Raw genomic sequence first — 23,753 nt, 5'->3', positions numbered from 1 at the left:
TCTGCTGTATTTGATTCAGTGATCCCTGCACCTGGCTGCAAATATACACAATAGGAAAGAGCTGGGGGTTGGGGTGGGGAGCATTGGTTCCTGTATCAACTAGATAGTTGGATGAACATGTGCTAGTGTAGTCTATACATGCCTTTCTCACACAAAATGTCTTTAATTCAATCTTGAGGCAGAAGAATTCTTTCTGTTTGCCTGTAAATATACCAGGAAGGCTTTGGGGTAATGGAACTCTCCTGGATGCAAATGAAGCTCTTTGATGTGTATTTTCAATTAACTAGTGAATTGTAGGTAGAATAAAAAATGGTAGAATCTTAATACAGTGGTTAGAATGGCAATACACTTTTTTTTTTTCCTGATGTTGCTCCCAGTTTTCAACACTGTCTTTTTTTTTTTTTAACCAATGACCTATGCAGTACAACTATAACAAAATGAGTTTGAAGCCTTGCTTTAAATGAAAAAAAGAAACAAACCCAAATTGAGAAGTCAGACATCTCTATAATTTTTCAGATTATTTATGTAGGGGAACATTTAAGCATTTACTATGCATGAACTACTGCAGGAAGAGTGATGCCTGAGGCAGAAACTAGTGATCTTCCTGACCCATTTTGAGCATAATAGGATTGTTTGGATTCTTATTTCATATTTCCTCAGTTCTCTGACTCTGTCTCTCTCACTTTACTCTATCTCTGTCTGTCTCTCTTTGTCTCTGTCTCTCTGTCTCCCTTCCTCCTTTCCCCCTAGCTTTCTTTCTCTGTGTGTGTGTGTGTGTGTGTGTCTGTCTGTCTGTCTGTCTCTGTCTGTTGTGGCTTTGGGTAAGAATCATTCATTTCAGGTGATGCTGTGCAGACACACTCTCCCATTCCCAGAATGTTTCCCCTGCCAGAGGCTGCTTTGGGTTTTAACTGCTAAGCTCTGTCTATTTTGTCAAGGAAGAAGGAGAAATACAGCTCAGAGAAGAGCTTCAGAGAACAAATGGCAAGAGAGGTCTGGGTGGAGATAACTTAGTGCTCGAGTCATCTTTAATGGAAAGTAGATACTCTGGCCAAGGCTAATATAGAATGCATTATAAAGTGTGTGTCTGTCAGTCTGAGAGACATGATAAACAGGAGAAATTCGGCTCTCCAGAGGGAGGTAGGCTTTAACAGAACTAGCTGAGGGGTTAGAATTACAGTGGTTTGTTGCAGTGGGCTGGTCTGTGCAAAAGGAATGAGGTAATGTATATTTTTAGTATTTCTAAGAAGTAGCAGCCTACATTTCTCTTCAGATGGGGAAGAGTGGAGTAAATTTATAGGGAGGGCCTAGATTTATAGATCAGCATAAGATAGTACCATTCCTCCCCCAGATGTTCTGTGTGTATCTTTTTGTTTGATGTGCTGTATTGTAAAGATGGAGAATATTTGTTATGATGACAAGCCTGAGCAATAAGAGTGTGACTTGGTAGCAAAAAAAAAAGAAAGAAAGAAATATTTTTACTAAGGAAGTCAAGTAGGCAAGAGAAAGAAAAAACATTTATTAAGTGCTTACTAAATGCAAGAGCTGTTTTAAGCACTTTACCAATATTAGCTCTTTTGATGCTCACTCAGGACAACCCTGTAAAGTTGATGCTTTTATTTTATAGCTGAAAAAATGGAGACAGACAGAAGTTAAGAATCTTGCTCAGGATCACACAGTAAGAGTCGGGGGCTGCATTTGAACTCAAATCTTATTGACTCCAGACCCACTGCTCTATCCATTTCTATAGTTCCTCTAAAAGCTGCTATAGTACACAAAAACTATAGATTTTTTTAAAAAGGATCTTAGGATTTAGGAATGATTTTAGGAAAATTATTAACAAATTAGAATGGGTCCAGAGGAAGGATTGTTGAAAGAAATGGAGACTGACATGGAAGGACTGCTGAAGAGTTATTCCTGGAAAAGAAAGGACTTGGGGAGGATACATTACAAAGAAGAGTACTCTCCTTTATGCTTTACCTGAGGTGACATATGAGGAACAATGGGTACGAGATGCAGGAAGTCAATATTTACTTCAGTATATGAAAGAACTGCCCCTAACAATGATGGCTGTCCAGCATTGGAAGTAGCAGCAAGTTCTCTGTCACTGGAGGTGAGGGGATGTTGGAAGGGAGGTTCCTCTTCTTATATGGATTAGACTTAAAAAAAAACAAAAACCTCTCTCTCTCTCTTGCTTTCTCTCTGTCTCTTTCTCTATCTCTGTGTCTATGTCTCTGTTTCTGACTGTCTCTCTATGCTTGTGACTGTTTCCTCTATCTCTGTCTGTGTCTCTGTCTCTCTCTTACAAGCACTTTGCCAATAAATCTCATTTGATCCTCATAACAATCACTTGAGGAAGGTATTATCATCATTCCCATTTTACAGATGAGGAAACTGAGGCAAACAGAAGTTAAAGCCAACCTTTAGCTGATGAGACAATTAAATAGGATTCCACAAGTCTTCCTACTAGTCCATTGTACTGCACCTGGAAACCGAAAAACACTAGCAGCATATGCTTCGAACACATGATTGGGGACACGACTGTCAGAATATACCTATGACAAGTCATTGTTCCCACATTGCAGTCCACAAGTACTTAACCTAATTTTCAAGTGGAATATACTTACAGCACAGACTTCCTGAAAAAAGCATCTGTGGGTGATGACAGTATGAGAAGGCTTAAGTTAATTATTATGGGGATTTCCCACTGCAGAATTTTAAATAAAGTAAATTTCCTTTGCCAGGGCTTCTATGGAGTTGATTGGGTCTCTCTGACTCACCCAGGAGCATCAACATTATGTAGGGCAGCAAGATGTACTCAGGATTAGAAGATGTGATTTCAAGTTTAAGGTCCTCTATTTTCTATTTGTGTAACCTTGGGCAAGGACAGCTAGGTGGTTCCACAGAGCACAGAGCCTTGGAATCACGAGTTCAAATGTGACTTCAGACACTTACAAACTGTGTGAACCTGGACAAGTCACTTCATTCTGTTTGCCTTAGTTTCCTCATCTGTAAAATGATCTGGAAAGGGAAATGGCAAATCACTCCATTATCTTTGCCAAGAAAACCCCAAATGGGAGGGTGAAGAATCAGACCACAACAATGGTGGGCAAACCATTTAACTTTTCTGGGTTTTGGTTTTCTGTGATGACTATTGCTTTCTTCTGCTTGGTCTCTCCTGCTTTTGTGTTAGATGACCTTTGATTATCCTTCTTGATTCCTCAGGGGGAAAGGAATAAAATAAGCATTTATTAATTACCTACTATGTACCAGCTACTATACTAAGCACTTTGCAAAAATTATCTCCTTTGGTCATGTTGCCATGTTATTTTTATCTTTTATATATGTCTCTCCCTTTTCTTGTATAGTGGAAACTTTCCATCCTTGTCTCAACCAGCAAGGAATGTCCCATATTCCCAGTTCATAGGCATTTGATTCCTGACTAGCATTATGAAATTAGGGTTTAGCAGAGAGTATTTTTTCACAGCTTTTAGAGAGACTGAAATAGCAATCTATGAGTAAGGATGGACTTTAGTTGTATCTGGGGGTTTGGAAAAAGGGAAATGCAGTCTGCAACAGGAACAGAGATAACACAGAGAACACATAACTAGTCTACCTGTGAGAGAACATGGTCAGGCAGTGGCATAGAGAGTGAGCAGCCAATAAGTAGCCTTCCTTTGAGAGAGGATGGGAAGACATGTTAAGTGGAACAAAATGCAGAGATTGCTGGTTTGTAATCATCACTTTAAGGGATGAGAAAAGCTCTGAAAAGTTTACATTTTTTTTAGAATTCCTTTCCTCCTAAAATGTCTTCTACATCCAGAGAAACAACTATGTAGAGTGAATGTAGATTGAAGCTTACTATTTTTAATTTTTAGAATTTGTTTTTTTTCTCTTTCTAGTGGCTTTCCCTTTTTGTTCTGATTCTTCTTTCACAAATGATTAATATGAAAATATGTTTAACATGATTGTACATGTATAGCCTATATTGGATTTCTTGCTGTCTTGGGGAGACAAGGAAAAGGAGCAAGGGAGGGAAAAAATATGGAACTCAAAATCTTACCAAAATCAGTGTTGAAAACTATCTTTACATGTAATTGGGGGAAAAGATAAAATACCATTAAGTGAATTTTAAAAATAAAATACATATCCTTAAAAATTCTCTTTCCTTTTGCCTGCCTGTACCAGGAACAGTTATATAATAATTTGAAAATAAAAAATCTAGCTGTTTTTATATGTTTATTTTTGCTTAATGTAAAAATTCATGGTTCAAAAAATCAGTGATTGATCATGAATTCATTTAGTGAATATCTACTTACTGAATATTTGCTCAACAGTAATTTGAGCAAATAGGAATAGAGGAAACCAGGAACTGCCAGGAAATACATAAAATATAACTAGGGCAAGACATAAACTTCTGCTTAAATGCTAAGGATTTTCCTAACTAAAAACACAAAGCTGTTATGCTTTATTAATAACTTTTTTCCTTATATAAACTCCCTAATTTAGTAGAGAATGTGATCGTATCAACTCCCAAATCATTTCGTCCTTAGTCTAAAATGAGTTCAAATGCTGTAATCAGGTGTTTAACCCAAAGAGGAGTAATCAAAGGAAAGATGATCCCCACCTGCCCAACCCATTCATCACAGTGGGAGAAGAAAGGTATGGTTAAGGATGTTTTAGTTCTTTCCTCTTTTCTATTTTGGAGGAGGAATAAAAGAGAGAATGTTCAATCAGCTTTGCTCCACATTGATTTCTGCTGGGTATACCTAGAAGTCAATAATATGTAGGGCTAGTTTTTCTCAGCTCTACATGCTGTTTCCCTGTAGGGTTAACATTCTCCCTGGATGGTGGAGGGGACTAGCCACAATGGTGGAGGGTCATCTTGCAGGAACTCTACTTAGAAAGGAAGTGTTAGTAAAGTTTGAATCTATTACAAATTACTCCCATATGATGTGATATTGTTTAAGTTGGCAGGTACCCTGAAGGGTTCAAATTTTTTATAGTTAATATACATTTTTATGTATTTTTTCTAATTACATGTAAAATGATTCTTTTTTTCCCTTTAATTTTGAATTTCAAATTGTTTCCCTCCCCTACTGCCTTTCTGAGAAGGCGATCATTTGGTATAGATTCTTCATGTATAATCCTGCAAAATATTTCCATTTTTAAACAGCCCATTGTAGATGGTAATATGAGGTCCTGCTCCATCAAGAAAGTATCATTACGCAGATGTGGTCTTCACTGAAAGTAGCTTCAACTTTAGGTAGGTTATTTCTACAAAAGAGAGAGAGAACTATGATCTGTGAGAGGATAGCCTCAAGAGGCCATGTTAGGTATGCTAGTATATATATATATACATACATATACATATACATACATACACATACATACCAGTGTGCATGTGCATATATATATGTGTGTGTGTGTCTGTATATTTCTATATATGCTACTGTATTTCAATACAGTTAGTTGGTTTCTTTGTAATTTTACAAATTTTATAATTTAAAAACATTTTGAGAATGGCTTTAGCAGACTGCCTGAGGGGACATAAAAATGTTTAAGAATGAAATATTTATGTGGATTTGGGTAGAAAAAGATGGTGACTGAGGTAAATACTTCTTTGGGATTGTTGAATGTGCCTCCTGCCTCTGATGTCCACTGATAGATTAAGGATGCTTCAGCATTTTGGTTAGTTTTATGTGAATGGTTTGACTAGGACTAAGTACTATCCATGAACATCATAATAGAGAAACGGTTGCATTGTCAAAGCAAGACCCCTTCTCTGTAGTGTGGTCTTTACTTTGTGTAGATCCACTCACCTATTTTATACTCCTTATATTCTATCTCTTCTTCTTCAAATGGGCATATTTCTAACAGTACAAAAGGGAATAACATTTGCTCAATTAGATGAGTTTTCCCTCCCTCAATTGGTTGGTGAAATTATTGAGTGTAGACTTCTGCTGGAAGGGAGCACTTCTCATAGAATAAGATACACTCATTATCTACTTGCTGGGGTGACTCAGGAAATTTCTTCTTGGTCCAAGTGAATGAAATAAAGGATGGTGGGCTACAGAGATTCAGGGAGAACTGTCTCTTGTAGAAGAAACCTTCCCATTCTGTGGCCTGAAATAGGTTGACTCTTGTCAAGCTATTTCTCTTCCTTGGACTTTCAGACTTAAGTATACAAGAGGAAGAGAGTATTTCTCTTTCCTCTATCACCCATCAGTAATTGCAGCAGCAATTAATTATATGCCATAAATTCATGGCAGTGGGAGTTATAAACTTGCCCTGATGAACTTGGGACTGGAATCTCTAGGGCACAATATCCTGGTTGCCTTGTTCTCTTTCATTTTCTGAATAGGGTAAATAACTTGTTATTCTATAAAATGTATATTTCAGTCCTTAATGATTACCTTATAGTTAATCTTGAACTAGGTCTTCAGGGAGAAAAGGTTGTGGTAATAGAATGCTTCTTAGAGAATAATAGGATCACCAAAAAAGAGATACTATAGGTAGAAAAATTAAAGCCATGCTATGACTGGATAGATCTGTACCTTGTCAACTCCCCATGATAATTTATATGAGTTGCTCAGACAATATAAGTCTAAGGTGAATGGAAGATTTCACTGTCCAGGGAGAATATAATTAGGGTGAATGTTTTGTGTTTCTGTATATGTTTGTGTTTCAGAGTCCTGCAAATTATCTATGCTGTTGGGTACCTGAAACCTATATAGTACATTAAATATCTCTGAGGGAAAGGGCCCTTTTATCCCTATTTGATTTGAACCACACAAATTCTGTTTCAGAGATTTTGCTGGAAAAATCTAGATTGGCACATTAATGAACCAAAGAGAATTTGACTACTTTGATCAGCCCCACAGGATAGATTTAAGTTCATATGAATTGAGAATTCCTTGGGGCAGTTCCTTAGACTTTTTAATTATTGTAGGCAGTATAAAACAATTTGGACCTATTTGGAAGTGCTAAATGGGATGCTATAAGTAAATGACAAACATCACTGGAGGTAAACTACCACCTTGAAAATCAGCAGGTTTTGAAATATTTAACTCATTAACTAACTTCTGAAAAATGATGGGGTCAATGTGAAAATCAAAGGGCAAAATCTGGTATTCATATTTACTTCAGTGGTTTCTGCAGGCCATGTTCTACTAATTTTAATTTCCTGTATCTGGGTTAGATACATTTTGGTGAATAGCACCATTCTTGGCCCACTGATATTATAGGCTGGATTTCAGTAGTGGAAGGTAATGGTGTCATCTGGTGGTAGTGTTCAGAGCTCGGTAGTTTTGCAAGAATCTCCCCTCTCTCCTGGTATTACTTGGACCACGGATCTAAAGCAATAAGAACCTCAGACACCATCTGTTCCAACCCTCTCATTTTACAAAGAATCTCAGAGAAGTTAATGACTTGCCTAAAGTCACACAGGTAGTTAGTGTCAGAGGCAGGATTTGAACTAAGGTTTTTTGATGATGGATTTAGTGTTCTTTCCATTGTCTTCCTTGCTGTCTCTGCAAGTCTTTTGAAGGGAGGAATTGTTCCACTTTTCCTTTGTCTTATTAGCACCTAAACTGGTAACTTGAACATGTCTTTAATAAATAGTGGTTGGATTGAGTTATATTGAAATGAATAAATATTATCAAATTTCAGTGAGAAGGACAGAAGATTAGATGAGCTCTTCTTTTATCCAGAAACTTGCTCAGAATTATGGTAAAAAAAAAAAAAAAAAAAAAAAAAAAAAAACTTCTCCATTTTGCTTGATGAATAGATCCTGCTGGCTGGAATTGGTACTCCTAGAATGGAAATGATCACACAATCATATGGCTTATATCAGGGTAACCCCCCTCAAATGTGTTAAAAAACAAAAAAAAAAAAACAAAGTCCTAGTACTTGGAAGGGAGTATGAATGTGTCTTTGATTAATTTCTGCTTCATGGGTGGTATATACAATGTGAGCCAATGAATGGATCGGCAGCTCCACTAGAAAGAGAAAAGCATGGACTAAATTATGGGTGAATATTTGATAATATCCATACCTGAGAAGGACTTGGTTTCCTGAGTCATAGGTCCATGTATTTGTTCTACACATAACCCAGGAACCATAAAATTATTGAAGCAATTATTTTTGATGCATGAGGAATGAATCTATGAAATCTGCACAGGCTCTCAAGGCTGTAATACTGAGAGCTGAGTTCAGTTATGAGAATCCGAAATAGGTGGCTGGTGAGAACTGTAGTATGATCTGATAGATCTGTGGATGGATACTTGGAGAAGGATATTTTAAAATAGCTTCATCTCTGTAGACAAAGAGGTAAGGTATGTGAATGGCACTTAATATAGCTAGTGTTTTATTCTAGAACATAGGATATCAACAAACCCAGTACCAACTCTACTTTCTTTTTGGCCCTTAACTGTTCTCCTATGTAGTACTGGGAAAATGATGGAGAGATCACCACAACTTCAACTTCAAATAAAGGTAGTACATTGTTTGATCAGCTTAGGTAAATGGATAACTCCCTTCATTTGTGCTAAATTATCATGAACAAGATTGGTTAAACCTTCAAAAAATTTATTAACCAGGGCAGGATTATCATCATTATCATCATCATCATCATCATCATCATCATTTTATCATTCTAGCTTAAATTATTCAAATAAAAAAGAAAGAAAAATAAAGAATAATAGCATATATATGTCCACATATATACATATTGATATATACATGTTTGTGTATATATAAAATATGTGTATTTGTATATATTATATATGTATGAATGTGTGCATGGAAAATAGAATATATGTGTGTGTGTGTGAATATTTACAAAGCGTTTTACTTCTGTTGTCTCATTTAGTCCTGAAAACGACCCTGTAAAGTAGATGCAATTATTATTTCTAGTTACATATGAGTAAATTTAGGTTGAGAGATATTCAATGATTTGCCCAGATTAACATAAGTAGTAAGTCTCTGGGGTTGAATTTGAATTCAGATCTTTCTAATTCCAAGTCAAGAAGACCTTTGGGTCCAAAAAGAACTGATTTATTTCATTATATTTCCTTGTACCTGTCAAATATTCTTTGAATTCCTAGAGAAATCCTTCTACATTATTTAGTGGGCACTGCTTTCTGTGACTGGAGGGTTCAACTTTTCAGATATGCCAAAAGAGCAACCCATTTTCTTTTGGGTTGTAGGCAATTCCTGCAGGAGGGGTATACAAACAGTTCTTGCTCAGAAATCCAGGGAGGACTTCTACCTACTTGGTGAATGAATTTGGGAGACTTGGGACACTTACTTTTGGCAGGTGGAGTCTCTATTTCCAAATAATTGTTCCTACTCAAGCTAAAATAAATTACTTGCCATGATAGGAAAGCAAAGGACGTCTGCTTTGAACCAAATTCAAGGCAAAAAAATGAGTTAAATTGAGCAGTAAGTACTCTCACCATCTCTACCTGGTTTCAGAAACTTGCTTTCTGCAAGGTGGAAAGAGCCACTTGGAATGTTGCCATTTCTGCAAAGCTTTGATCCAACGGTTGCTGGGGCATGTTGGTTTTGGGGCTTCCCGTCCAAAGTCCCCATCTAGAAGGACTTCCAAGAAGCAAGAAACTCCACCATTCCCTGAGTTTCTGTTGGAGGTTTGTTTTGGTTTGGTTTTTGGTTTACTGATGAATATTGGCAATGGGGACAGTTAACAGAGCCTGTGCAAGGGACCCTGCAGGGGAGGAAGAAAAGGTATATTTCAAGGCATGTTCTGGCTCAGCTTTCAAAAGATAAATAAATGACAAGTCAGATTTCAGTAGGAAAATAAATCCTGAGGGTGAGGCAGGAACAAAGAAGAAATTTGTAACAATAATCTAAAGGAGTGGGTGAGGGGAAAGTCAGCACACCAGGTATTTGGGGAGAAAATATTGGAGGAGGAAATAGCAGCAGGCTTCTACAGAGTACAGCTTGCTTAACCCTACATCTCCACTCTAGGGTAGCTCTTTTATGGCTGGCAGGAGCATACTAACCACCTCACTATGTCTGCCTTACTAGGAGCCTCAGCAAAAATGACCAGTAGTGTTTAATGGCTAAACTCTCCCAGGGATCAGTGCATTTTCCTCCTCAACTGTTTGCCGAATATTGATTAAATGTCTTTTACATTTACAATACTATACTGAATTCTTAATCATTTATTTTAAAATTTTCATTTATGTGTTTTAAAAATTAATTCCATTGATATCTCTTTATTTCATATCCTTCCTATTCAATAGAAACATTTCTTATAATAAAAAAAGAAAAAACAATAGTTCAACAAAATAGGGTTTTCCTCTGACATATTTAATTTTTCGAATCCCTAGTCAACTGCCTTTGCTAAGGTTTTTCAGATCTCACACACACATGTGGACATATTTAAATAAAAATTATTTAAATATATATCTACATATATTATTGCTTTAAGGTCTATAACACATTTTACATATATTATCTCATTTGATCAGTTGTCATGATTTCACAGCATTCAGTTTAGATTTTGTTGTCATTTTTGACATTTGAATTGTATATAAACTTTTTTCCCTGGTTCTGTTTACTTCTCTTTACAGCAGTTTATATAAATCTCTCCATTCTTTTCTCTACTTATCACATAGGAAGTTGGTTCTAATGGCAACATTTCAGGTATTGAAGTATGTATGGTATATGAAGGTATGTATAGTTATGATTTGAAGGAGTGGGATGTGGATGGGGTAACCCCTTCCTTGAGATAACTCATGGCAGCTTCCTCATTCATATGTTCATAAGGTTGGTCTTATTTTCCAGTAACATAATTTTTTAAAAACAGTTCTTGCTATTGGAAAGTTCTTCACTATAGCTAACCTAATCCTCTCATGCAACAACTTAAAGTCATTTTCTCTTGTTCTGTCCTAAGTGAAGATACAAAAGTCAGTTATCTTCCTCCTCTTCCTTCTTTGTGTATTAACCTTCCATTAGGTTTTTTTTTCTTTCAGGGAAAGGTTTCTCTATTTTTAAAAGCCTTGGATTTCTATACTGCAATTAATTAACCCTAAAACAAAAGTCTCTTTGCTTCCTTCTTATGATGGACTAATGGGCTTTTAAGTCTGAGACGTGATGGCACCTTGCATACAAGTCTGCTATCTTTTTTCTTTGCAGAGTAAGGACATAGTAATCCCCCTTTGCCTTCTGTTGCTACTGTACCACATGCAGACGACATTTTCAGGGTTCCATGCAACTTCTGGGCTGGCACCCTATTGTGAACACTGTTAGACTTTAGTGCCATATGGAGAAATCCACTGCACACAATCTTGCTGCCATGGTCACTAACCTAACATGTTTTTGTTGCTGTTGTTGTATTGTGGGAACCATAGTGTGTACCACAGACTCAGGAAAAAAAAAAAGCTGCCCCATATAACTTTGCATTTTATTATTCTCTTTTTTAGAAGTTCTAGGCTCATTAAGCTCATAATATCATCATAAAGGAGATAAACATTACATAGAGAATTTTAGAGTTGAATGGCAATGTTGAGTTCATTAAGACCAAATTTGTCCCATTACAGAGGGGGAAACTGAAGTCCAAATAGGTCACTTGATTTACCAGATAGAAAAGGTTTTTTTGTTTGTTTGTTTTTTTGGGTTTTTTTTTTGGACAAAATTCCTTATTCAATGCTCTTTCCACAGCATCAGAGTTATTCCACAGATGGAGGTGTTAAGTCAGAGAATCCTTTGTTTAAAGAAATATATTATTACAGCAGTAAGTAAAGCACAAATTCCAGAGGTATTTTTGGTCCTTTTCCTTGTGTACCAACAATAAAGAAGTGTTCTTTCTTTCCTTTTTTTTTTTTTAAACTGGAGTACCATTAGGTTAAAAATGTATTTAATTGGAAACCTCATGCTCCCCAATTTTAATTCAATGTTTCCTCTAATATAATATAACATTTGAGTCCCCATCATGTGGCCTTCTGTTGGCTAATGTTAGGTCCATGCTACCCAAACAGAAATGAGGCAAATAAAGATTAAGATCATGATCTATTTCCAAGGAATTGTTCCTACTCAAGCTAAAATAAATCATATACTACCATAGAAAAGCAAAGGACATATTCTTTGAACTAAATTCAAGGCAAATAATGAGTTAAATTGAGCAGCAAGCACTCTCACCATCTCTTTTGCAAAGCTACCACCTCCCTCTGTGTGCCTTCCTCGGGGACAGAGATTTTTATCTGCTGCTCAGTCACTCTGGGTTTATTCTGTTGCCTCAAGGACACAGGGGAACAGCAGAAACCAAACCACTGAATCATGCTAGGATAGTGACCATGGCAGCAGGATTGAGTGCAGTGGGTTTCTCCACATGGTACTGAAGTCTAACAGTGTTCACAACAGGGTGCCAGCCCAGAAGTTTCATGGAACCCTGAAAATGTGGTCTGTTCTGAAAGTGTTGCGATTAATAAATGGCTTTTCAGGGCCAGGTCCTGAGCACCATAACTCTCTCTTCTTTTTCTATTCTAGGAACTTTAGCAATTCTAAGAAATCTTTCCTTCCCCTTCTCCTCACCTCCAACATATGACATCTCTTCCAGTTTTTGTTCCCCAGATTTTCTGCAGCCTTTACTTTTCAGATCTTGAATGCTGTTAAGTCTACACATACCAATGTGGGACAGGCAGCCCAGAGACTCTCTTGATTGATAAGAGAAGATTTCTGATCTCTAAAACCTTGGGGGGAAATGATGGTCCTATGCAAAATAGTATTAATATTGTAGAGTCTTGACTCTCAGAATCTCTCTCTCTCTCTCTCTCTCTCTCTCTCTCTCTCTCTCTCTCTCTCTCTCTTTCTGAGGCTGGGGTTAAGTGACTTGCCCAGGGTCACACAATTAGGAAGTGTTTGAAGTCAGGTCCTCCTGACTTCAGGGCTGGTGCTTCTAGCTGCCCCTGAATAATTTTTTTTTTGAGGCTGGGGTTAAGTGACTTGCCCAGGATCACACAGCTAGGAAGTGTTAAGTGTCTGAGACCAGATTTGAACTCAGGTCCTCCTGACTTCAGGGCTGGTGCTCTATCCACTGAGCCACCTAGCTGCCCTGAGAGAGGACATTCTTAATTAGTTTTGAACAGCAGTGACATTAGTAATGCTCAGTGGGATACCCAAATTGTTTACTGAATCCTGCCTTGTGATGCTGATGATTGTGGTGGTGCTGATGATGCTGATGGTAGTCATGGTGATGACTGGCGGTGGTGGCGATAATGATGGTGATGGTGGGGGTTGTTGTGTCATTCTCCAAAGCTCTGAGACGGCATTCATTGAGACATGAGAGTATTGCTGAGTAAAATTTAATTCCTTACCAAGGTCTCTAACCCACATGTCATAGATTGTTGAAAACAGTACAAGAAGTCCTTGGAAATATTTATATAGTGAAGCAGAGAGATCATGTTGAAACTGAAAAAAAAATCAACATTGGGATACAAGCCTAAAGGAGAATTACCACCTGGGGCTCAGTCACTAACTAGCTTTGTGAGTAAGTCATTTCACCAATTGGGATATCCTTTTCTTTATGACAGAGCCTATAGAGACTGCTCAATTCTTTATGAGGAGTAATTTAAAATTTCTTTAAATGTCTGAGGCTACCAGCATATGTGTGTGTATATTTGTGTGTATGCGTGTAAGGTGTGTAGCTGGTGATAGTGACAGCAAAATCTGAACGTGGAGGAGACACTATACTTGCTGCTGCCTCCCCCTCCATTCCTTCTTTGGGAATCTTGGCAAATCTCAGAGAAGTGGTCTTGGGAACGTAACTTGTGGAGACATCTAATAACCAAGACTTTTCATTGAGACTATTGCAGTGGATAAAACCTGGACTTGGAATCGGAAGACCAGCTTCAGACACTTACTAGCTTTAATCTCTATCTGTCTTAGTTCCCTCATTTGTGAAATATGGATAATAATAGAATCCAATGCCTAGGATCAGCGTTGGGATAAAATGGGATAATATTTGTAAAGCACTTTGCATATCTTTAAGTGGTTTATTAATACCATTATTATGATTAACTTTCACTCTGGGGACACTTAGATGATATTTAGAGTTTCTTCTAGCTCTGAAATACTATGACTGTATGATTCTAGAATCCATTCTTTTATCTGATTCTATCACATATTCAAATTTCACCCTGACAGAATATTTTTCATTAAAAACTCTCATGCTTTATGAAATGTTTGTGGTTATATTGGATGTCCCAAAAGTCTTGGTGTGGTTCTAAGGTATTAAAGCTATGAAAGATTAACAGTGTACTAAAACTTTTGGGATATCCTAGATCTAATTTAAGACTTTTGGGGTACCCTAAATAAAGAGGGGAGAAGTCATCTAGACAAAGGATTCATTTATGAATAATCAGTTTCTTGAAACTTATCATGACATAGTCAGTTACTCACACTTGTTAGAGATGGATTTTTGGGAACTTTATTTTGTTGAAACTTATTGTGTATTCATGTTTAGCATGGATCTTTACTTGTAAAACACGGGGTAGCTCTTCTCCCATCTGAGCACTCAGTAGTACTCCCAATGTGTGCATCACTGTGGGAGAAGTATAAATATTTCAAATGACCTTTGCTATGCAGTAATTTCATAATATTCAGAGAACATAGTTATTCTCTGCGTGAAGCCAATGGCCCATAGGGAGAATGAAATCTGTAGAGGTCAGTTTGTTCTACTGAGAAAAATGCTCTTCTGTAGCTACGTTGCCTCTCATCTTGGAACCTGTATTACAGATTTATGCTGTGTGATATCAGGGATATCAATCTTGCTGAATCTCAGATTCTTTATGTAAAATGTAGGTTGAATATGATGAAAAAATCAGTTTTAAAAATCAATAATTCTATGTGGTAAGTCAGAAGAGTCAAATATACGGTCTAGTGTCCAACAGCCTTCATCATGCCCTCTCTTGTCAAATACACTGTCAGCAGACTTCAACACCTGAACCGGATTAAAACATAATTGGGAGACATTGAACAAAATAAATAAAAATACAATAGAATATAAATGATGTTAATATGTGGCTTTCTAAGTCAACATGCAGATCATAGGGATCTTCGCATTAGGGATTTAGTGACCCTGCTTTATATTTGAGTTTGACATTGCTGCTGTAAGCATTCTGAAGGCAGAGACCACGCCATATGGTCTTTTAATCCGCCATAAAGCTTGGCTAAGAGAATAAAGGAGTGTTAATGCAAATCTGTCATTTGGAAAAGCATGCCTCATTTTATTTGCTTTGCTTTATTGTGACTTGCAGACACTGCATTTTTTTATTTTAATAAATTGAAGATTTGTGGCAAACTTCTTTATCCATTGTCATTTTCCCAAGAGCTCACTTTGTGTCTCTCTGTCACATTTTGGTAATACAATATTTCAAAGTTTTTCATTATTATTATATGTTATATTGATCTGTGATCAGTGATCTTTGATGCTACCATTGTAATTTTTGGAGTACCACAAACCATGCACATATAAAATAGTAAACTTAATTGATAAATATGTATGTTCTGACTCCTCTATTAACTGGCTGTTCCCCTTTTCTCTCCCTCTCCTTGGGCCTCCCTATTCCCCTGAGACACAACAATATTGAAATTATGCCAGTTAATAACTCTACAATGACCTCTAAGTGTTCAAGTAAAAAAAAAAAAAGAGTTAATTGATGTGGTAAACTTCATGTTGTCTTATTTTAAGAAATTGCCTCAGTCATCCCAATTTCATCAAATACCATCCTGATCAGTCAGCAGCCATTCACACTGAGGCAGGACCCTTCACCAGCAAAAAAAATTACCATTCACTGAAGGCTCAGATGCTGATTAGCATTTTTTATCAATAAAGTATTTTTAAAATTAAGATATATACATTGTTTTTAAAGGAATACTTAGTAGATTATGTATAGTGTAAATACAATTTTTACATTCACTGGGAAACTAAAAAAAAAAGTATGATATTCACTTTATTATATTAGTCTGGCACCAAACCCACAATATATCTGAGGTATGCCTGGATGTACTTTATTAAGTTCACTTGATATTGGATAAGTTGTTCTTAAATTTTTACACAGTAGCAGAAAAACAAAACAAAACAGAATCTATCTAGTAAAAATCCTCTAGAGTGATGTCCATTATCACACAATATAATGTTCATTTAAAAAGGGGAGACAGAGACAAAGAAAGAACCTTAATCTGTTCAGGAGATCAAAGGACGGAGTAATGGAAAGAGGAGGGCAACTAGGACAATATATTTTACAGTAGGGTTTCCTCTTTTGGATATGGATTCGGATATGGATCCTAAGGATATTTCTATCTCTCAAATTCTGTGGCTCTATGTTTCTGTGAGAGTGTGATTTCCAAGGCCAAAGGAGCAGAAAGAATCAGGAGAAGTTGGTGACAATAATGCCAAATTCTGAAGAAATGTCAAAGAATATGAGAAGTGGAGTAAAAAGGCCATTGCATTTGGTGATCTGGAGATTATTGAGGATCTTAAAAGGAGTTGTTTCCATAGAATGGTGAGGCAAGAGACAAGATTCTAAAGAGTAGAGAGAGAGAGTCCGTGATGAGGGATTAAAAGCAACAGCCGTACACAAATGCTTGAAGTTTGGCAGTGAAAAGGAAGAGAAAAGTGGAATGATAAGTGGATGAGGTAGAAGAGTGAGAGGAAAGGTTTTTTCTTCTTTCCTTTTTGCAAGACAATTGGGGTTAAGTGACTTGCTCAGAGTCACAAGCTAACGTCCTTCTAACTCCAATGCTCTTTTTACTGTACCATCTAACTGCCCCAAAAGGAAGGATTTTTAAAAATAATATTTTATTTTTGCAAATACATGCAACGATAGTTTTCAATATTCACCTTTTCAAAACCTTGTATTCCAAATTTTTCTCCCTTTCCCCAAAACAGCAAGCAATCCAATAAGCAATTAAAAGGAAAGTTTTTCAAGAAAAAAAGCAACTAACAGTTCAAGGCTATTTAAGGTTAGTGATAAGTAAGTAATAGAAGCAATACCTGCCTAAAAAAAACCATATACATATATGTATGTTATACACATATTATATATATGTATATGTATTTAGCCACACCAATGCTGCAGAAAGCCCATATATTCTTTCTAGATTAGGGTAGAAAGTTTTGTCAGCCAATCCATAAGCATCCAGTGAGCATTTATTATCTGCAAGCATGATGATAGAAAAACATCCTATTCTCAAGAAGTTTACATTCTATTGGGGAGAACAATATAAAAAGGCAAGCTGAATGGAGGAGGAGGCAAACACATAAATATATTTTGAGGTTGACAGGGTTTAATAGAGAAAGGCCAGAGTGTAGCAGACAAAGCTGACATGGGTGCCCTCCTTAAATGGAGATTCTTAGGAGGAGTCATCTAATCAGAGGGAGAAGGTGTGAATTCCCAGGGTGGAAAGAGCTCCCAAGATGAAAAGCTTTCTGGAGCATGGTGAGAGGAAGGATAGAATTTTGATGTTGTGCAGCATAGCAATGCTCCTGTGTGGTGTTAGAGGTATGGTGTGTTAAGTAATTAGTTATATTACATGAATGAGGCTTCCAAAGAACCTCATGGCTGATGGTAAAGGAACAGTGTCCCTATGGTCCCTCCTGACTTGCTGGGAGAACTGCTTCTCTGAGATTTTACGTTGATTAGCTCTCCTGAGAACAGCCGGTAAGAAACCAATGTATGGAAATCTGGCTAAGTTGAGGAAGCCTGTGGTGTCTCAAGTGATTGCAAAGGAGGGTTGCTAAGACTCCTAAGGCAGTTTTACATTGACAACTGCAGGTAAAGTAAGGTTTTTCTGCACTCAAAGCTTTGCTCACCTTAGACCTCCTTGCCATGAGAATTGAAACTTGGACAATTAAAAAGGAAGTTCATTTCATGTCTGAGTTTTCCATATGTAAGAAATGGGCCTTTTTTTTTTTTCTCTTTCAGGTTTCTGTTTGCCTACTGTTTGTTTCAGATAGCTTGGTGATAATAACAACAGCCCCATTTATAGAGCTCATTTCCTTTCAACAACTCCAGAGATTGATAGTGCAAGATGAACATTGAGAAATTTGGTCCATGGGGGTTGGGTATTGTGACCATTCTTTGTTCTGTATCCAGGTGTGCAGTTTGGCCTGCCTTCCTCCTGTTCTCACACTCTTTAGCTAGTTAAATTCCAACCTGCCTTCCTACCCCTCCATAAATATCTCTTTATGATTAGATTATACTCATGTCTTCAAAAATGGGGAATTAAAAAGATACTTGATGTAATTAGGTATGGGATAGTTATTTTATTCCTACCCACAAAAATGTTAAATACAAAAGACTCACACAATGCTTTTGACCAAAAAAAAAAAAAATTAGTGATTTATATTTGCTATTACAATCTATTGGGAGGCTGATACACAAACCAGTTTTCAGAACTGCTTAATTAGGCATTTTACATTTCATTTTTACTTTGCCCTATCCAAAAAAATTTATGTAACATGCCTGCTGGTAAAGCATCAAGGCTTGGGCTAATCCTCTTGTTCATGGCTGTGCTCTCTGAGAGTGCAGGAATAGTTGCTAAAGACTCTTCTGCCATCATTCAGATGGATGGGCCCCAATGGGACCCAGGTCCTTTGGATTTCTTGAACTCACAAGACTCCCTGAAAGATTTTCATCCTGGAATAGATGTTTATTCCTCTAAGATCAGGAAATAACAAAGAAAAGAGGAAGCTACCCAAACCTAGGATCCAGCTTCCTTAGTCAGGGCAAATATTCATGGTCTCATGGAAGTCTTGGATAAGTGGAAGAGTAATTGAACAAACTGTCCCTTCCGACTTGGGAGGCAACTCAAAACAGTCCTGACATGATTTGTAGCCATCAAGGAAGAAAGAAGCTAAGGGAGTAGCCATTACCTTTGAATTATCAGTTCTCTAGGATCTGGGGATCTATTTTAGGGGATGTTTTGCCTTTTAAAGGGCAAACTTTTTAGCTTTGAGTCACATATTTCCAGAAGCAGCACCCAAAACTCTCATGTGTTTTACATTCCATAGGCTGCCTCCCCCTTATACAAGTATTATTATACATTTATTACAAATGTAGAAGCGGCAACTCACAGAGTTGAGTCACTAAGCCACATAATGAATTTTAGAAGGTTTGAAACCAAGATTTCTAGTTTTTGGTCCCTGTGGCCTTTTCACTAACTCACACTGTTTCTGCATTGTATCTTAGAGATATTTCTCACATGCCATCTATGTGTTAAATGAGACACAAAATCCATGGTTCATGTGCCTACAAGGATTCTTAGCAACTGAGCTTGTCACCAGAAGTTAAATGAAATTATATTTGAAGGATACCTTAAATAGGCTCAAGCATCAAGTTTTTAGGGACAACTCCTGAGAGATCCTGCAAGCTTGTAATATGAGTGCAAAAATCCTACTGCTGAGCATCTGTTTCTGATTAAAAAGGCATAGGTAAACACATAAGACAAATAAATTGTCAAGGGTGGTACCTACAGAACTGGGGGCTAATGATTGTTAATTAAGTAGTTAATGAAGCATCATGGGATAGTGGATAAGAACACTAGACTTAGAGTCAAGGAGGTCTGGATTCAAATCCAGCCCTATGTACTTACTAGCTATGTGACCCCAAGCATGCTGTTTCAATGTTTTTACCCTAGTCACCATATTTGTAAAATTTGCATAAGAGTACATATCTAAGAAGATTGTTGTGAGGATGAAATGAGATAATATATGTTAAATACTTTGCCATCCTTCAAGGAAAAGATAAATGTTAGCTATTGTTAATTATAGAGATGTCCCATCTAACATCTATAACTAGTTCTGTGAAATTTTTTTTTTAGGTAAAGTTGCAAGGGTATTTATTTACATGGCAACAATATTATAAATGAAAGAGACCTTCTTAAGTAACTAAAATTAATTGTATAAGCTATTGTGAGATGGTTCTATGACCCTAGCATACTCCTGTTTTTAAGTCTGTGACTGGCTCAGAATAATAGAGTGTCTCCAAGGAAGTATCATTTTATCTCCATAATCAGATTTTGTCCTCACGCCACTTTCCCTAGCTGTAATCCTGCCCTGCTCCTGGGGAACTTACAGCATAGCCAAAAGGGCATTCATATGGCATTGGCTGATGGACACTGTTGTCTCCATGGCAACGCTGAGTTACCCTTGCCTCTGGTTTGCTTTTCTGCATTAGTGTGCCCATCAGCACTCCAGCTTCTGTTACCAACCCTCTTCTCCTTGGTCTATACCATACCTGCAGAATACCTGTATCAGCAGCTCACCATGGTAGTTCTTCATTTTTGAAGAAGACCAATGTGACATTTCTATGTCAGTGTCAAGGTACAATGTATCTGACTGTGGCTGATGAGACTAATAAAAACTGGGAATGTTCTGACATAGGCTGGCCACAAATAGTCCATTTGAACATTTGGGGTGGATCCTATAAAACTGTGTATCTTGCGTTTCTTTTGAACCCTTGCAATTCTGCTTTGCTCATAGAATGCAGTATCTTCTTTGATGAGGGCATATCATTTTGGATGGTACTGTTCCAATGTCTCCCATGTCATGCAATCAGTTCTAAAATTCTTCAGAGAGAACTTGAGAGTGAACTTGTAATGCTTCTTCTGACCATCAGGTATGAGTTTAATGTAAAATGGTCTTTTAGGCAAGTGTACATTTGGCATTCAAACAACAGGCCCAGTCCACTGGAGTTGTGCTCTCTGCATTGGCTTGAATGCTTGGCAAGGACCTCAGTGTCTAGTATCTCATCTTGCCAGGTGAGCTTCAGAATCTTTCTAAGACAATTCAAATGGAAGGAACCAGTGTGGAGGTGGGTCATAAAGGTCCTTGTATATTCAAAGGTTGAGGAAAAATGGACCTCTGAACTTAGCACTTTGATTTTGTTCTGTATTTGTTCTTTAAATGACTTGTACCAAGTCACAAGTCACAAGTTCCCAGTTTATTCAGAATTTAGCTTAAGCCTCTATACTGACTTGTGACTCTTGTTGACCTAATAGATAAGCCTTTCTCTCTTAAGGACATTGTTTCTGTGTAGTGCAAGGGCAGCTAAATGGGCAAAGTAAAAAGAGCAGGGCTCTAGAATCAGAAAAACTCAAATTTTCTTTGTGAGTTCAAATCTCACACTTACTAGCTGTGTAATCCTGGCAAGTCCCTTAATCCTGTTTGCCTCAATTTCCTCACCTGTAAAATAAGCTGCAGAAGGAAATGGCAAACCACTCCAGTATCTTTGCCAAGAAAATCCCAAACAAGGTCACAAAGAAATGAGGTCACGAAGAATCTGACAACAACAACAGCAGTGTGAATATTTTGAATCTCCAATCTGGTGACATAGATTTGAATTTTGATTTCTATACTGACTAGAAGAGTAAACTCAACAATAGAAGAATGACTCAATAACTTTTCTGAGCCTCCATTTCCTCTTCCTTAAAATAGATAAAATAATTCTTGACTTCAGAGGGACATTGTGAGGGAAACACATTCTAAATCTTAAAGCACTATATAAGTGAAAAAGTCTTGCCAGGCCAATCTCATTTCCTTTTTTGACATAACTGCTAAACCAAAAAATGAAATGAATGCCTTACTCAAAACTGTTGGAAATAACTGATAATCTCAGAATTTAATCCCAGAGCAATGATCCTCAAGTTCATAGGACATCCTTTCCCCCAAGTTATTTTTGGCATCTTATTAATGCATATTATCAAAATAGCAAAAAGAAAAATTTAGGGCTCCCACAGCAGAGTGAATTCTAGAAACTAGGTCAAAGAGAATTTCTTTTTTTTTATTATTAATTTTATAATTATAACATTTTTGACAGTATATAGGCATAGGTAATTTTTTACAACATTATCCCTTGTACTCCCTTCTGTTTGGAATTTTCCCCTCCTTTCCTCCTCCCCCTCCCCTAGATGGCAGGCATTCCCATACATATTAAATATGTTATAGTATTTCCTAGATACAACATATATGTACAGAACTGAATTTTGTTGTTGTTATTGTTACAAAGGAAGAATTGTATTCGGCAGATAAAAATAACCTGGGAAGAAAAACAAAAAAATGCAAACAGTTTACACTCATTTCTCAGTGTTCCTTCTCTGGGTATAGCTGATTCTGTCCATCATTGATCAATTGGATCTGAATTAGATCTTCTCTGTTGGAGATATCCATTTCCATCAGAATACATCCTCATATAGTATTGTTGTTTAAGTGTATAATCTCCTAGTTCTGCTCATTTCACTCAGCATCAGTTGATGTAAATGTCTCCAAGCCTCTCTGTATTCATCCTGTTGGTCATTTCTTACAGAACAATAATATTTTATAACATTCATATACCATAATTTACCCAACCATTCTCCAATTGATGGGCATCTGTTCATTTTCCAGTTTCTAGCCTCTACAAAAAGGGCTGCCACAAACATTTTGACACATACAGGTCCCTTTCCCTTCTTTAGTATTTCCTTGGGATATAAGCCCAGTAGTAGCACTGCTGGATCAAAGGGTATGCACAGTTTGATAACTTTTTGGGCATAATTCCAGATTGCTCTCCAGAATGGTAGGATTCTTTCACAACTCCACCAACAATGTATCAGTGTCCCAGTTTTCCCACATCCCCTCCAACATTCATCATTATTTGTTCCTGTCATCTTAGCAAATCTGACAGGTGTGTAGTGGTATCTCAGAGTTGTCTTAATTTGCAGTTCTCTGATCAATAGTGATTTGGAACACTCTTTCATATGAGTGGAAATAGTTTCAACATCATCATCTGAAAATTGTCTGTTCATATCCTTTGACCATTTATCAATTGGAGAATGGCTTGATTTCTTATAAATTAGAGTCAATTCTCTGTATATTTTGGAGGTGAGGTCTTTATCAGAACCTTTAACTGTAAAAATGTTTTCCCAATTTGTTACTTACTTCCCTTCTAATCTTGTTTGCATTAGTTTTGTTTGTGCAGAAACTTTTTAATTTGATGTAATCAAAATTTTCTATTTTGTGATCAATAATGATCTCTAGTTCTCCTTTGGTCACAAATTCCTTCCCCCTACACAAGTCTGAGAGGTAAACTATCCTATGTTCCTCTAATTTATTTATGGTCTCGTTCTTTATGCCTAAATCATGGACCCATTTTGATCTTTTCTTAGTATGTGGTGTTAAATGTAGGTCCATGCCTAGTTTCTGCCATACTAATTTCCAGTTTTCCCAGCAGTTTTTGTCAAATAATGAATTGTTATCCCAAAAGTTAGTATCTTTGGGTTTATCAAACATTAGATTGCTATTTTTATTCACTATCTTGCCCTGTGAACCTAACCTATTCCACTAATCAACTAATCTATTTCTTAGCCAATACCAAATGGTTTTGGTGACTGCTGCTTTATAATATAGTTCTAGGTCAGGTACAGGTAGGCCACCTTAATTTGATTTTTTTTTTCATTACTTCCCTTGAAATTCTTGACCTTTTGTTCTTCCATATGAATTTTGTTGTTATTTTTTCTAGGTCATTAAAATTGTTTCTTGGGAGTCTGATTGGTATAGCACTAAATAAATAGATTAATTTAGGGAGTATTGTCATCTTGATTATATTCGCTGGGCCTATCCAAGAGCATTTAATGTCTTTCCAATTATTTAAATCTGACTTTATTTTTGTGGCAAGTGTTTTGTAATTTTGCTCATATAATTCCTGACTTTCGTTTGGTAGATATATTCCCAAATATTTTATACTATCAAC

Source organism: Sminthopsis crassicaudata, chromosome 3 (genome assembly GCF_048593235.1).
Source record: "Sminthopsis crassicaudata isolate SCR6 chromosome 3, ASM4859323v1, whole genome shotgun sequence".
Classification (NCBI taxonomy): domain Eukaryota; kingdom Metazoa; phylum Chordata; class Mammalia; order Dasyuromorphia; family Dasyuridae; genus Sminthopsis; species Sminthopsis crassicaudata.
The sequence above is the reverse complement of the archived record's forward strand: the minus strand, read 5'-3'. Positions refer to the sequence as shown.